The following is a 16683-nucleotide window of genomic DNA, read 5'->3' as shown; positions in this document are numbered from 1 at the left end:
TTGCAACACCCAGAGGAGTAAAAAATAATTTTACAAAATAGGGGAATGCCGCGATCAGTGGACTTTGACCTACGCACGCACGCAGTAGCCGGCAGTCACGAGACTCTAATCATGTATAATGAGCACTGCATTAATCAGCGTCTCCGTAGCACACATGGGAAAGGCAGCGCTGTGCTACATAGCACTCTAAGAATGGCATCGCCGGTTCGAATCCGGCCTGAAGCACCGTCCGGCCTTGTACACGGTCTCACGTTGTTTTACGCGACGGTGCCCTCTGCTCAGCGTCTTCCCGATCGCCCGCGACATCGTATGAAGCAGAGTTTGTAACTGTTTGCGTCCTGTTTCTTGTGCTTTTTTACTGAGGGCAATCATATGAATCATTGATATCCATTGCAACACCCAGAGGAGTAAAAAATAATTTTACAAAATAGGGGAATGCCGCGATCAGCGGACTTTGACCTACGCACGCACGCACGCAGTAGCCGGCAGTCACGAGACTCTAATCATGTATAATGAGCACTGCATTAATCAGCGTCTCCGTAGCACACATGGGAAAGGCAGCGCTGTGCTACATAGCACTTTAAGAATGGCATCGCCGGTTCGAATCCGGCCTGAAGCACCGTCCGGCAGTTTCCGCGGTCTCACGTTCTTTTACGCGACGGTGCCCTCTGCTCAGCGTCTTCCCGATCACCCGCGACATCGTATGAAGCAGAGTTTGTAACTGTTTGCGTCCTGTTTCTTGTGCTTTTTTACTGAGGGCAATCATATGAATCATTGATATCCATTGCAACACCCAGAGGAGTAAAAAATAATTTTACAAAATAGGGGAATGCCGCGATCAGCGGACTTTGACCTACGCACGCATGCACGCAGTAGCCGGCAGTCACGAGACTCTAATCATGTATAATGAGCACTGCATTAATGGTGTCTCCGTAGCACACATGGGAAAGGCAGCGCTGTGCTACATAGCACTTTAAGAATGTCATCGCAGGTTCGAATCCAGCCTGAAGCACAGTCCGGCTGTTTCCGCGGTCTCACGATGTTTTACGCGACGGTGCCCTCTGCTCAGCGTCTTCCCGATCGCCCGCGACATCTTATGAAGCAGAGTTTGTAACTGTTTGCGTCCTGTTTCTTGTGCTTTTTTACTGAGGGCAATCATATGAATCATTGATATCCATTGCAACACCCAGAGGAGTAAAAAATAATTTTACAAAATAGGGGAATGCTGCGATCGATCAGCGGACTTTGACCTACGCACGCACGCATGCAGTAGCCGGCAGTCACGAGACTCTAATCATGTATAATGAGCACTGCATTAATCAGCGTCTCCGTAGCACACATGGGAAAGGCAGCGCTGTGCTACATAGCACTTTAAGAATGTCATCGCAGGTTCGAATCCGGCCTGAAGCACCGTCCGGCAGTTTCCCCGGACTCACGTTGTTTTACGCGACGGTGCCCTCTGCTCAGCGTCTTCCCGATCGCCGGCGACATCTTATGAAGCAGAGAACCTGAGTGTTTGTAACTGATTGCATTCCTGTTTCTTGTCTTTTTTTACTGAGGGCAATCATATGAATCATTGATATCCATTGCAACACCCAGGAGAGTAAAAAATAATTTTACAAAATAGGGGAATGCTGCGATCGGCGGACTTTGACCTACACACGCACGCACGCAAGCAGTAGCCGGCAGTCACGAGACTCTAATCATGTATAATGAGCACTGCATTAATGGTGTCTCCGTAGCACACATGGGAAAGGCAGCGCTGTACTACATAGCACTTTAAGAATGTCATCGCAGGTTCGAATCCGGCCTGAAGCACCGTCTGGCAGTTTCCGCGGACTCACGTTGTTTTACGCGACGGTGCCCTCTGCTCAGCGTCTTCCCGATCGCCCGCGACATCTTATGAAGTAGAGAACCTGAGTGTTTGTAACTGTTTGCGTCCTGTTTCTTGTGTTTTTTTACTGAGGGCAATCATATGAATCATTGATATCCATTGCAACACCCAGGAGAGTAAAAAATAATTTTACAAAATAGGGGAATGCTGCGATCGGCGGACTTTGACCTACGCACGCACGCACGCAGTAGCCGGCAGTCACGAGACTCTAATCATGTATAATGAGCACTGCATTAATCAGCGTCTCCGTAGCACACATGGGAAAGGCAGCGCTGTGCTACATAGCACTTTAAGAATGGCATCGCCGTTTCGAATCCGGCCTGAAGCACCGTCCGGCAGTTTCCCCGGACTGACGTTGTTTTACGCGACGTGCCCTCTGCTCAGCGTCTTCCCGATCGCCGGCGACATCTTATGAAGCAGAGAACCTGAGTGTTTGTAACTGATTGCATTCCTGTTTCTTGTGTTTTTTTACTGAGGGCAATCATATGAATCATTGATATCCATTGCAACACCCAGGAGAGTAAAAAATAATTTTACAAAATAGGGGAATGCTGCGATCGGCGGACTTTGACCTACACACGCACGCACGCAAGCAGTAGCCGGCAGTCACGAGACTCTAATCATGTATAATGAGCACTGCATTAATCGGTGTCTCCGTTGCACACATTGGAAAGGCAGCGCTGTGCTACATAGCACTTTAAGAATGTCATCGCAGGTTCAAATCCGGCCTGAAGCACCGTCCGGCAGTTTCCGCGGACTCACGTTGTTTTACGCGACGGTGCCCTCTGCTCAGCGTCTTCCCGATCGCCCGCGACATCTTATGAAGTAGAGAACCTGAGTGTTTGTAACTGTTTGCGTCCTGTTTCTTGTGTTTTTTTACTGAGGGCAATCATATGAATCATTGATATCCATTGCAACACCCAGAGGAGTAAAAAATAATTTTACAAAATAGGGGAATGCCGCGATCAGCGGACTTTGACCTACGCACGCACGCAGTAGCCGGCAGTCACGAGACTCTAATCATGTATAATGAGCACTGCATTAATCAGCGTCTCCGTAGCACACATGGGAAAGGCAGCGCTGTGCTACATAGCACTCTAAGAATGGCATCGCCTGTTCGAATCCGGCCTGAAGCACCGTCCGGCCTTGTACACGGTCTCACGTTGTTTTACGCGACGGTGCCCTCTGCTCAGCGTCTTCCCGATCGCCCGCGACATCGTATGAAGCAGAGTTTGTAACTGTTTGCGTCCTGTTTCTTGTGCTTTTTTACTGAGGGCAATCATATGAATCATTGATATCCATTGCAACACCCAGAGGAGTAAAAAATAATTTTACAAAATAGGGGAATGCCGCGATCAGCGGACTTTGACCTACGCACGCACGCACGCAGTAGCCGGCAGTCACGAGACTCTAATCATGTATAATGAGCACTGCATTAATCAGCGTCTCCGTAGCACACATGGGAAAGGCAGCGCTGTGCTACATAGCACTTTAAGAATGGCATCGCCGGTTCGAATCCGGCCTGAAGCACCGTCCGGCAGTTTCCGCGGTCTCACGTTCTTTTATGCGACGGTGCCCTCTGCTCAGCGTCTTCCCGATCACCCGCGACATCGTATGAAGCAGAGTTTGTAACTGTTTGCGTCCTGTTTCTTGTGCTTTTTTACTGAGGGCAATCATATGAATCATTGATATCCATTGCAACACCCAGAGGAGTAAAAAATAATTTTACAAAATAGGGGAATGCCGCGATCAGCGGACTTTGACCTACGCACGCATGCACGCAGTAGCCGGCAGTCACGAGACTCTAATCATGTATAATGAGCACTGCATTAATGGTGTCTCCGTAGCACACATGGGAAAGGCAGCGCTGTGCTACATAGCACTTTAAGAATGTCATCGCAGGTTCGAATCCAGCCTGAAGCACAGTCCGGCTGTTTCCGCGGTCTCACGATGTTTTACGCGACGGTGCCCTCTGCTCAGCGTCTTCCCGATCGCCCGCGACATCTTATGAAGCAGAGTTTGTAACTGTTTGCGTCCTGTTTCTTGTGCTTTTTTACTGAGGGCAATCATATGAATCATTGATATCCATTGCAACACCCAGAGGAGTAAAAAATAATTTTACAAAATAGGGGAATGCTGCGATCGGCGGACTTTGACCTACGCACGCACGCACGCAGTAGCCGGCAGTCACGAGACTCTAATCATGTATAATGAGCACTGCATTAATCAGCGTCTCCGTAGCACACATGGGAAAGGCAGCGCTGTGCTACATAGCACTTTAAGAATGGCATCGCCGGTTCGAATCCGGCCTGAAGCACCGTCCGGCAGTTTCCGCGGACTCACGTTGTTTTACGCGACGGTGCCCTCTGCTCAGCGTCTTCCCGATCGCCGGCGACATCTTATGAAGCAGAGAACCTGAGTGTTTGTAACTGATTGCATTCCTGTTTCTTGTGTTTTTTTACTGAGGGCAATCATATGAATCATTGATATCCATTGCAACACCCAGGAGAGTAAAAAATAATTTTACAAAATAGGGGAATGCTGCGATCGGCGGACTTTGACCTACACACGCACGCACGCAAGCAGTAGCCGGCAGTCACGAGACTCTAATCATGTATAATGAGCACTGCATTAATGGTGTCTCCGTAGCACACATGGGAAAGGCAGCGCTGTACTACATAGCACTTTAAGAATGTCATCGCAGGTTCGAATCCGGCCTGAAGCACCGTCTGGCAGTTTCCGCTGACTCACGTTGTTTTACGCGACGGTGCCCTCTGCTCAGCGTCTTCCCGATCGCCCGCGACATCTTATGAAGTAGAGAACCTGAGTGTTTGTAACTGTTTGCGTCCTGTTTCTTGTGTTTTTTTACTGAGGGCAATCATATGAATCATTGATATCCATTGCAACACCCAGAGGAGTAAACAATAATTTTACAAAATAGGGGAATGCTGCGATCGGCGGACTTTGACCTACGCACGCACGCACGCAGTAGCCGGCAGTCACGAGACTCTAATCATGTATAATGAGCACTGCATTAATCAGCGTCTCCGTAGCACACATGGGAAAGGCAGCGCTGTGCTACATAGCACTTTAAGAATGGCATCGCCGGTTCGAATCCGGCCTGAAGCACCGTCCGGCAGTTTCCCCGGACTCACGTTGTTTTACGCGACGGTGCCCTCTGCTCAGCGTCTTCCCGATCGCCGGCGACATCTTATGAAGCAGAGAACCTGAGTGTTTGTAACTGATTGCATTCCTGTTTCTTGTGTTTTTTTACTGAGGGCAATCATATGAATCATTGATATCCATTGCAACACCCAGGAGAGTAAAAAATAATTTTACAAAATAGGGGAATGCTGCGATCGGCGGACTTTGACCTACACACGCACGCACGCAAGCAGTAGCCGGCAGTCACGAGACTCTAATCATGTATAATGAGCACTGCATTAATGGTGTCTCCGTAGCACACATGGGAAAGGCAGCGCTGTACTACATAGCACTTTAAGAATGTCATCGCAGGTTCGAATCCGGCCTGAAGCACCGTCTGGCAGTTTCCGCTGACTCACGTTGTTTTACGCGACGGTGCCCTCTGCTCAGCGTCTTCCCGATCGCCCGCGACATCTTATGAAGTAGAGAACCTGAGTGTTTGTAACTGTTTGCGTCCTGTTTCTTGTGTTTTTTTACTGAGGGCAATCATATGAATCATTGATATCCATTGCAACACCCAGGAGAGTAAAAAATAATTTTACAAAATAGGGGAATGCTGCGATCGGCGGACTTTGACCTACGCACGCACGCACGCAGTAGCCGGCAGTCACGAGACTCTAATCATGTATAATGAGCACTGCATTAATCAGCGTCTCCGTAGCACACATGGGAAAGGCAGCGCTGTGCTACATAGCACTTTAAGAATGGCATCGCCGGTTCGAATCCGGCCTGAAGCACCGTCCGGCAGTTTCCCCGGACTGACGTTGTTTTACGCGACGGTGCCCTCTGCTCAGCGTCTTCCCGATCGCCGGCGACATCTTATGAAGCAGAGAACCTGAGTGTTTGTAACTGATTGCATTCCTGTTTCTTGTCTTTTTTTACTGAGGGCAATCATATGAATCATTGATATCCATTGCAACACCCAGAGGAGTAAAAAATAATTTTACAAAATAGGGGAATGCCGCGATCAGCGGACTTTGACCTACGCACGCACGCACGCAGTAGCCGGCAGTCACGAGACTCTAATCATGTATAATTCGCACTGCATTAATCAGCGTCTCCGTAGCACACATGGGAAAGGCAGCGCTGTGCTACATAGCACTTTAAGAATGGCATCGCCGGTTCGAATCCGGCCTGAAGCACCGTCCGGCAGTTTCCGCGGACTCACGTTGTTTTACGCGACGGTGCCCTCTGCTCAGCGTCTTCCCGATCGCCGGCGACATCTTATGAAGCAGAGAACCTGAGTGTTTGTAACTGATTGCATTCCTGTTTCTTGTGTTTTTTTACTGAGGGCAATCATATGAATCATTGATATCCATTGCAACACCCAGAGGAGTAAAAAATAATTTTACAAAATAGGGGAATGACGCGATCAGCGGACTTTGACCTACGCACGCACGCACGCAGTAGCCGGCAGTCACGAGACTCTAATCATGTATAATTCGCACTGCATTAATCAGCGTCTCCGTAGCACACATGGGAAAGGCAGCGCTGTGCTACATAGCACTTTAAGAATGGCATCGCCGGTTCGAATCCGGCCTGAAGCACCGTCCGGCAGTTTCCGCCGACTCACGTTGTTTTACGCGACGGTGCCCTCTGCTCAGCGTCTTCCCGATCGCCGGCGACATCTTATGAAGCAGAGAACCTGAGTGTTTGTAACTGATTGCATTCCTGTTTCTTGTGTTTTTTTACTGAGGGCAATCATATGAATCATTGATATCCATTGCAACACCCAGAGGAGTAAAAAATAATTTTACAAAATAGGGGAATGCCGCGATCAGCGGACTTTGACCTACGCACGCACGCAGTAGCCGGCAGTCACGAGACTCTAATCATGTATAATGAGCACTGCATTAATCAGCGTCTCCGTAGCACACATGGGAAAGTCAGCGCTGTGCTACATAGCACTTTAAGAATGGCGTGGCCGGTTCGAATCCGGCCTGAAGCACCGTCCGAATCGGCCGCTGTCTCACGTTGTTTTACGCGACGGTGCCCTCTGCTCAGCGTCTTCCCGATCGCCCGCGACATCTTATGAAGCAGAGAACCTGAGTGTTTGTAACTGTTTGCGTCCTGTTTCTTGTGTTTTTTTACTGAGGGCAATCATATGAATCATTGATATCCATTGCAACACCCAGAGGAGTAAAAAATAATTTTACAAAATAGGGGAATGCTGCGATCGGCGGACTTTGACCTACGCACGCACGCACGAAGTAGCCGGCAGTCACGAGACTCTAATCATGTATAATGAGCACTGCATTAATCAGCGTCTCCGTAGCACACATGGGAAAGGCAGCGCTGTGCTACATAGCACTTTAAGAATGGCATCGCCGGTTCGAATCCGGCCTGAAGCACCGTCCGGCAGTTTCCCCGGACTCACGTTGTTTTACGCGACGGTGCCCTCTGCTCAGCGTCTTCCCGATCGCCGGCGACATCTTATGAAGCAGAGAACCTGAGTGTTTGTAACTGATTGCATTCCTGTTTCTTGTGTTTTTTTACTGAGGGCAATCATATGAATCATTGATATCCATTGCAACACCCAGGAGAGTAAAAAATAATTTTACAAAATAGGGGAATGCTGCGATCGGCGGACTTTGACCTACACACGCACGCACGCAAGCAGTAGCCGGCAGTCACGAGACTCTAATCATGTATAATGAGCACTGCATTAATGGTGTCTCCGTAGCACACATGGGAAAGGCAGCGCTGTACTACATAGCACTTTAAGAATGTCATCGCAGGTTCGAATCCGGCCTGAAGCACCGTCTGGCAGTTTCCGCTGACTCACGTTGTTTTACGCGACGGTGCCCTCTGCTCAGCGTCTTCCCGATCGCCCGCGACATCTTATGAAGTAGAGAACCTGAGTGTTTGTAACTGTTTGCGTCCTGTTTCTTGTGTTTTTTTACTGAGGGCAATCATATGAATCATTGATATCCATTGCAACACCCAGGAGAGTAAAAAATAATTTTACAAAATAGGGGAATGCTGCGATCGGCGGACTTTGACCTACGCACGCACGCACGCAGTAGCCGGCAGTCACGAGACTCTAATCATGTATAATGAGCACTGCATTAATCAGCGTCTCCGTAGCACACATGGGAAAGGCAGCGCTGTGCTACATAGCACTTTAAGAATGGCATCGCCGGTTCGAATCCGGCCTGAAGCACCGTCCGGCAGTTTCCCCGGACTGACGTTGTTTTACGCGACGGTGCCCTCTGCTCAGCGTCTTCCCGATCGCCGGCGACATCTTATGAAGCAGAGAACCTGAGTGTTTGTAACTGATTGCATTCCTGTTTCTTGTCTTTTTTTACTGAGGGCAATCATATGAATCATTGATATCCATTGCAACACCCAGAGGAGTAAAAAATAATTTTACAAAATAGGGGAATGCCGCGATCAGCGGACTTTGACCTACGCACGCACGCACGCAGTAGCCGGCAGTCACGAGACTCTAATCATGTATAATTCGCACTGCATTAATCAGCGTCTCCGTAGCACACATGGGAAAGGCAGCGCTGTGCTACATAGCACTTTAAGAATGGCATCGCCGGTTCGAATCCGGCCTGAAGCACCGTCCGGCAGTTTCCGCGGACTCACGTTGTTTTACGCGACGGTGCCCTCTGCTCAGCGTCTTCCCGATCGCCGGCGACATCTTATGAAGCAGAGAACCTGAGTGTTTGTAACTGATTGCATTCCTGTTTCTTGTGTTTTTTTACTGAGGGCAATCATATGAATCATTGATATCCATTGCAACACCCAGAGGAGTAAAAAATAATTTTACAAAATAGGGGAATGACGCGATCAGCGGACTTTGACCTACGCACGCACGCACGCAGTAGCCGGCAGTCACGAGACTCTAATCATGTATAATTCGCACTGCATTAATCAGCGTCTCCGTAGCACACATGGGAAAGGCAGCGCTGTGCTACATAGCACTTTAAGAATGGCATCGCCGGTTCGAATCCGGCCTGAAGCACCGTCCGGCAGTTTCAGCCGACTCACGTTGTTTTACGCGACGGTGCCCTCTGCTCAGCGTCTTCCCGATCGCCGGCGACATCTTATGAAGCAGAGAACCTGAGTGTTTGTAACTGATTGCATTCCTGTTTCTTGTGTTTTTTTACTGAGGGCAATCATATGAATCATTGATATCCATTGCAACACCCAGAGGAGTAAAAAATAATTTTACAAAATAGGGGAATGCCGCGATCAGCGGACTTTGACCTACGCACGCACGCAGTAGCCGGCAGTCACGAGACTCTAATCATGTATAATGAGCAATGCATTAATCAGCGTCTCCGTAGCACACATGGGAAAGTCAGCGCTGTGCTACATAGCACTTTAAGAATGGCGTGGCCGGTTCGAATCCGGCCTGAAGCACCGTCCGAATCGGCCGCTGTCTCACGTTGTTTTACGCGACGGTGCCCTCTGCTCAGCGTCTTCCCGATCGCCCGCGACATCTTATGAAGCAGAGAACCTGAGTGTTTGTAACTGTTTGCGTCCTGTTTCTTGTGTTTTTTTACTGAGGGCAATCATATGAATCATTGATATCCATTGCAACACCCAGAGGAGTAAACAATAATTTTACAAAATAGGGGAATGCTGCGATCGGCGGACTTTGACCTACGCACGCACGCACGCAGTAGCCGGCAGTCACGAGACTCTAATCATGTATAATGAGCACTGCATTAATCAGCGTCTCCGTAGCACACATGGGAATGGCAGCGCTGTGCTACATAGCACTTTAAGAATGGCATCGCCGGTTCGAATCCGGCCTGAAGCACCGTCCGGCAGTTTCCCCGGACTCACGTTGTTTTACGCGACGGTGCCCTCTGCTCAGCGTCTTCCCGATCGATCGCCGGCGACATCTTATGAAGCAGAGAACCTGAGTGTTTGTAACTGATTGCATTCCTGTTTCTTGTGTTTTTTTACTGAGGGCAATCATATGAATCATTGATATCCATTGCAACACCCAGGAGAGTAAAAAATAATTTTACAAAATAGGGGAATGCTGCGATCGGCGGACTTTGACCTACACACGCACGCACGCAAGCAGTAGCCGGCAGTCACGAGACTCTAATCATGTATAATGAGCACTGCATTAATGGTGTCTCCGTAGCACACATGGGAAAGGCAGCGCTGTACTACATAGCACTTTAAGAATGTCATCGCAGGTTCGAATCCGGCCTGAAGCACCGTCTGGCAGTTTCCGCTGACTCACGTTGTTTTACGCGACGGTGCCCTCTGCTCAGCGTCTTCCCGATCGCCCGCGACATCTTATGAAGTAGAGAACCTGAGTGTTTGTAACTGTTTGCGTCCTGTTTCTTGTGTTTTTTTACTGAGGGCAATCATATGAATCATTGATATCCATTGCAACACCCAGGAGAGTAAAAAATAATTTTACAAAATAGGGGAATGCTGCGATCGGCGGACTTTGACCTACGCACGCACGCACGCAGTAGCCGGCAGTCACGAGACTCTAATCATGTATAATGAGCACTGCATTAATCAGCGTCTCCGTAGCACACATGGGAAAGGCAGCGCTGTGCTACATAGCACTTTAAGAATGGCATCGCCGGTTCGAATCCGGCCTGAAGCACCGTCCGGCAGTTTCCCCGGACTGACGTTGTTTTACGCGACGGTGCCCTCTGCTCAGCGTCTTCCCGATCGCCGGCGACATCTTATGAAGCAGAGAACCTGAGTGTTTGTAACTGATTGCATTCCTGTTTCTTGTCTTTTTTTACTGAGGGCAATCATATGAATCATTGATATCCATTGCAACACCCAGAGGAGTAAAAAATAATTTTACAAAATAGGGGAATGCCGCGATCAGCGGACTTTGACCTACGCACGCACGCACGCAGTAGCCGGCAGTCACGAGACTCTAATCATGTATAATTCGCACTGCATTAATCAGCGTCTCCGTAGCACACATGGGAAAGGCAGCGCTGTGCTACATAGCACTTTAAGAATGGCATCGCCGGTTCGAATCCGGCCTGAAGCACCGTCCGGCAGTTTCCGCGGACTCACGTTGTTTTACGCGACGGTGCCCTCTGCTCAGCGTCTTCCCGATCGCCGGCGACATCTTATGAAGCAGAGAACCTGAGTGTTTGTAACTGATTGCATTCCTGTTTCTTGTGTTTTTTTACTGAGGGCAATCATATGAATCATTGATATCCATTGCAACACCCAGAGGAGTAAAAAATAATTTTACAAAATAGGGGAATGACGCGATCAGCGGACTTTGACCTACGCACGCACGCACGCAGTAGCCGGCAGTCACGAGACTCTAATCATGTATAATTCGCACTGCATTAATCAGCGTCTCCGTAGCACACATGGGAAAGGCAGCGCTGTGCTACATAGCACTTTAAGAATGGCATCGCCGGTTCGAATCCGGCCTGAAGCACCGTCCGGCAGTTTCAGCCGACTCACGTTGTTTTACGCGACGGTGCCCTCTGCTCAGCGTCTTCCCGATCGCCGGCGACATCTTATGAAGCAGAGAACCTGAGTGTTTGTAACTGATTGCATTCCTGTTTCTTGTGTTTTTTTACTGAGGGCAATCATATGAATCATTGATATCCATTGCAACACCCAGAGGAGTAAAAAATAATTTTACAAAATAGGGGAATGCCGCGATCAGCGGACTTTGACCTACGCACGCACGCAGTAGCCGGCAGTCACGAGACTCTAATCATGTATAATGAGCACTGCATTAATCAGCGTCTCCGTAGCACACATGGGAAAGTCAGCGCTGTGCTACATAGCACTTTAAGAATGGCGTGGCCGGTTCGAATCCGGCCTGAAGCACCGTCCGAATCGGCCGCTGTCTCACGTTGTTTTACGCGACGGTGCCCTCTGCTCAGCGTCTTCCCGATCGCCCGCGACATCTTATGAAGCAGAGAACCTGAGTGTTTGTAACTGTTTGCGTCCTGTTTCTTGTGTTTTTTTACTGAGGGCAATCATATGAATCATTGATATCCATTGCAACACCCAGAGGAGTAAACAATAATTTTACAAAATAGGGGAATGCCGCGATCAGCGGACTTTGACCTATGCACGCACGCAGTAGCCGGCAGTCACGAGACTCTAATCATGTATAATGAGCACTGCATTAATCAGCGTCTCCGTAGCACACATGGGAAAGGCAGCGCTGTGCTACATAGCACTTTAAGAATGTCATCGCAGGTTCGAATCCGGCCTGAAACACCGTCTGGCCGTTTCTGCTGTCTCGCGTTGTTTTACGCGACGGTGCCCTCTGCTCAGCGTCTTCCCGATCGCCCGCGACATCTTATGAAGCAGAGAACCTGAGTGTTTGTAACTGTTTGCGTCCTGTTTCTTGTGTTTTTTTACTGAGGGCAATCATATGAATCATTGATATCCATTGCAACACCCAGAGGAGTAAAAAATAATTTTACAAAATAGGGGAATGCCGCGATCAGCGGACTTTGACCTACGCACGCACGCAGTAGCCGGCAGTCACGAGACTCTAATCATGTATAATGAGCACTGCATTAATCAGCGTCTCCGTAGCACACATGGGAAAGGCAGCGCTGTGCTACATAGCACGTTAAGAATGGCATTGCAGGTTCGAATAAGGCCTGAAGCACCGTCCGGCCATTTCCGCGGTCTCACGTTGTTTTACGCGACGTGCCCTCTGCTCAGCGTCTTCCCGATCGCCCGCGACATCTTATGAAGCAGAGTTTGTAACTGTTTGCGTCCTGTTTCTTGTGTTTTTTTTACTGAGGGCAATCATATGAATCATTGATATCCATTGCAACACCCAGAGGAGTAAAAAATAATTTTACAAAATAGGGGAATGCCCCGATCGGCGGACTTTGACCTATGCACGCACGCACGCACGCAGTAGCCGGCAGTCACGAGACTCTAATCATGTATAATGAGCACTGCACTAATCAGCATCTCTGTAACACACATGGGAAAGGCAGCGCTGTGCTACATAGCACTTTAAGAATGTCTTCGCAGGTTCGAATCCAGCCTGAAGCACCGTCCGGCAGTTTCCGCGGACTCACGTTGTTTTACGCGACGGTGCCCTCTGCTCAGCGTCTTCCCGATCGCCCGCGACATCTTATGAAGCAGAGAACCTGAGTGTTTGTAACTGTCTGCGTCCTGTTTCTTGTCTTTTTTTACTGAGGGCAATCATATGAATCATTGATATTCATTGCAACACCCAGAGGAGTAAAAAATAATTTTACAAAATAGGGGAATGCCGCGATCAGCGGACTTTGACCTACGCACGCACGCACGCAGTAGCCGGCAGTCACGAGACTCTAATCATGTATAATGAGCACTGCATTAATCAGCGTCTCCGTAGCACACATGGGAAAGGCAGCGCTGTGCTACATAGCACTTTAAGAATGGCATCGCCGGTTCGAATCCGGCCTGAAGCACCGTCCGGCAGTTTCCGCGGACTCACGTTGTTTTACGCGACGGTGCCCTCTGCTCAGCGTCTTCCCGATCGCCCGCGACATCTTATGAAGCAGAGTTTGTAACTGTTTGCGTCCTGTTTCTTGTGTTTTTTTACTGAGGGCAATCATATGAATCATTGATATCCATTGCAACACCCAGAGGAGTAAAAAATAATTTTTCAAAATAGGGGAATGCCCCGATCGGCGGACTTTGACCTACGCACGCACGCACGCAGTAGCCGGCAGTCACGAGACTCTAATCATGTATAATGAGCACTGCACTAATCAGCATCTCCGTAACACACATGGGAAAGGCAGCGCTGTGCTACATAGCACTTTAAGAATGTCATCGCAGGTTCGAATTCAGCCTGAAGCACCGTCCGGCAGTTTCCGCGGACTCACGTTGTTTTACGCTACGGTGCCCTCTGCTCAGAGTCTTCCCGATCGCCCGCGACATCTTATGAAGCAGAGAACCTGAGTGTTTGTAACTGTCTGCGTCCTGTTTCTTGTCTTTTTTTACTGAGGGCAATCATATGAATCATTGATATTCATTGCAACACCCAGAGGAGTAAAAAATAATTTTACAAAATAGGGGAATGCCGCGATCAGCGGACTTTGACCTACGCACGCACGCACGCAGTAGCCGGCAGTCACGAGACTCTAATCATGTATAATGAGCACTGCATTATCAGCGTCTCCGTAGCACACATGGGAAAGGCAGCGCTGTGCTACATAGCACTTTAAGAATGGCGTCGCCGGTTCGAATCCGGCCTGAAGCACCGTCCGAATCGGCCGCTGTCTCACGTTGTTTTACGCGACGGTGCCCTCTGCTCAGCGTCTTCCCGATCGCCCGCGACATCTTATGAAGCAGAGAACCTGAGTGTTTGTAACTGTCTGCGTCCTGTTTCTTGTCTTTTTTTACTGAGGGCAATCATATGAATCATTGATATTCATTGCAACACCCAGAGGAGTAAAAAATAATTTTACAAAATAGGGGAATGCCGCGATCAGCGGACTTTGACCTACGCACGCACGCACGCAGTAGCCGGCAGTCACGAGACTCTAATCATGTATAATGAGCACTGCATTAATCAGCGTCTCCGTAGCACACATGGGAAAGGCAGCGCTGTGCTACATAGCACTTTAAGAATGGCATCGCCGGTTCGAATCCGGCCTGAAGCACTGTCCGGCAGTTTCCGCGGACTCACGTTGTTTTACGCGACGGTGCCCTCTGCTCAGCGTCTTCCCGATCGCCCGCGACATCTTATGAAGCAGAGTTTGTAACTGTTTGCGTCCTGTTTCTTGTGCTTTTTTACTGAGGGCAATCATATGAATCATTGATATCCATTGCAACACCCAGAGGAGTAAAAAATAATTTTACAAAATAGGGGAATGCCGCGATCAGCGGACTTTGACCTACGCACGCACGCAGTAGCCGGCAGTCACGAGACTCTAATCATGTATAATGAGCACTGCATTAATCAGCGTCTCCGTAGCACACATGGGAAAGGCAGCGCTGTGCTACATAGCACTTTAAGAATGGCATCGCTGGTTCGAATCCGGCCTGAGGCACCGTCCGGCAGTTTCCGCGGACTCACGTTGTTTTACGCGACGGTGCCCTCTGCTCAGCGTCTTCCCGATCGCCCGCGACATCTTATGAAGCAGAGAACCTGAGTGTTTGTAACTGTTTGCGTCCTGTTTCTTGTGTTTTTTTACTGAGGGCAATCATATGAATCATTGATATCCATTGCAACACCCAGAGGAGTAAAAAATAATTTTACAAAATAGGGGAATGCCGCGATCAGCGGACTTTGACCTACGCACGCACGCAGTAGCCGGCAGTCACGAGACTCTAATCATGTATAATGAGCACTGCATTAATCAGCGTCTCCGTAGCACACATGGGAAAGTCAGCGCTGTGCTACATAGCACTTTAAGAATGGCGTGGCCGGTTCGAATCCGGCCTGAAGCACCGTCCGAATCGGCCGCTGTCTCACGTTGTTTTACGCGACGGTGCCCTCTGCTCAGCGTCTTCCCGATCGCCCGCGACATCTTATGAAGCAGAGAACCTGAGTGTTTGTAACTGTTTGCGTCCTGTTTCTTGTGTTTTTTTACTGAGGGCAATCATATGAATCATTGATATCCATTGCAACACCCAGAGGAGTAAAAAATAATTTTACAAAATAGGGGAATGCCGCGATCAGCGGACTTTGACCTATGCACGCACGCAGTAGCCGGCAGTCACGAGACTCTAATCATGTATAATGAGCACTGCATTAATCAGCGTCTCCGTAGCACACATGGGAAAGGCAGCGCTGTGCTACATAGCACTTTAAGAATGTCATCGCAGGTTCGAATCCGGCCTGAAACACCGTCTGGCCGTTTCTGCTGTCTCGCGTTGTTTTACGCGACGGTGCCCTCTGCTCAGCGTCTTCCCGATCGCCCGCGACATCTTATGAAGCAGAGAACCTGAGTGTTTGTAACTGTTTGCGTCCTGTTTCTTGTGTTTTTTTACTGAGGGCAATCATATGAATCATTGATATCCATTGCAACACCCAGAGGAGTAAAAAATAATTTTACAAAATAGGGGAATGCCGCGATCAGCGGACTTTGACCTACGCACGCACGCAGTAGCCGGCAGTCACGAGACTCTAATCATGTATAATGAGCACTGCATTAATCAGCGTCTCCGTAGCACACATGGGAAAGGCAGCGCTGTGCTACATAGCACGTTAAGAATGGCATTGCAGGTTCGAATAAGGCCTGAAGCACCGTCCGGCCATTTCCGCGGTCTCACGTTGTTTTACGCGACGTGCCCTCTGCTCAGCGTCTTCCCGATCGCCCGCGACATCTTATGAAGCAGAGTTTGTAACTGTTTGCGTCCTGTTTCTTGTGTTTTTTTACTGAGGGCAATCATATGAATCATTGATATCCATTGCAACACCCAGAGGAGTAAAAAATAATTTTACAAAATAGGGGAATGCCCCGATCGGCGGACTTTGACCTACGCACGCACGCACGCAGTAGCCGGCAGTCACGAGACTCTAATCATGTATAATGAGCACTGCACTAATCAGCATCTCTGTAACACACATGGGAAAGGCAGCGCTGTGCTACATAGCACTTTAAGAATGTCTTCGCAGGTTCGAATCCAGCCTGAAG

This window comes from Alosa pseudoharengus, unplaced genomic scaffold (assembly GCF_046254945.1).
Source record: "Alosa pseudoharengus isolate Yale_2024_CS ecotype anadromous, Long Island Sound unplaced genomic scaffold, YU_APseudo_1.1 YU_APseudo_1.1_scf_29, whole genome shotgun sequence".
Classification (NCBI taxonomy): Eukaryota; Metazoa; Chordata; class Actinopteri; order Clupeiformes; family Clupeidae; genus Alosa; species Alosa pseudoharengus.
Note: the sequence above shows the minus strand (reverse complement) of the source record.